Source organism: Priapulus caudatus, unplaced genomic scaffold (assembly GCF_000485595.1).
Source record: "Priapulus caudatus unplaced genomic scaffold, Priapulus_caudatus-5.0.1 Scaffold1891, whole genome shotgun sequence".
Lineage (NCBI taxonomy): Eukaryota > Metazoa > Priapulida > Priapulimorpha > Priapulimorphida > Priapulidae > Priapulus > Priapulus caudatus.
In genome coordinates this window covers 4,773-5,295 of record NW_014578952.1, presented here as the reverse complement: position 1 = coordinate 5,295, position 523 = coordinate 4,773, and positions in this window count along the sequence as shown.

The window sequence follows — 523 nt, the reverse complement described above, 5'->3', positions numbered from 1 at the left end:
AGAGATAGAGAGAGAGAGAGAGAGAGGGAGGAGAGGGATTGAGAGAAGAGAGGAGAGAGAGAGGAGAGAGGAACGATGAGGAGAGAGAGAGAGAGAGAGAGGAGGAGGAGAGAGAGACGAGGGATGGGAGAGAGAGAGGAGAGAGAGAGAAGAGCGGAGAGGAGAGGAGAGGCCGGACGGGAGAATTGAGAGGACGAGACAGAGGCAGAGGGGACAGAAGAGAAAGGACCCGGTACGGAGGCAGAGGAGAGAGAGGAGGAGACGAGAGAGAGAGACAGCGACAGACAGCAGACAGAGAGGAAGTGTGGAGGTACGAGCGAGAAATGGAGGAGAAAGGAGAGCGAAAATAAATGAGAGGAAAGAGGAGAGGAGGGAGAGAAGGAGGTGAGAGGCGGAGACAAGAGAGAGACCGAGAAGGAGGCAGGAACAGAAGTGAGAAGACGTTGAGTACGAGCAGAGAATTGAGAAAAAGAGAGAGAGAGAGAGAGAGAGAGAGAGAGAGAGAGAGAGAGAGAGAGAGAGA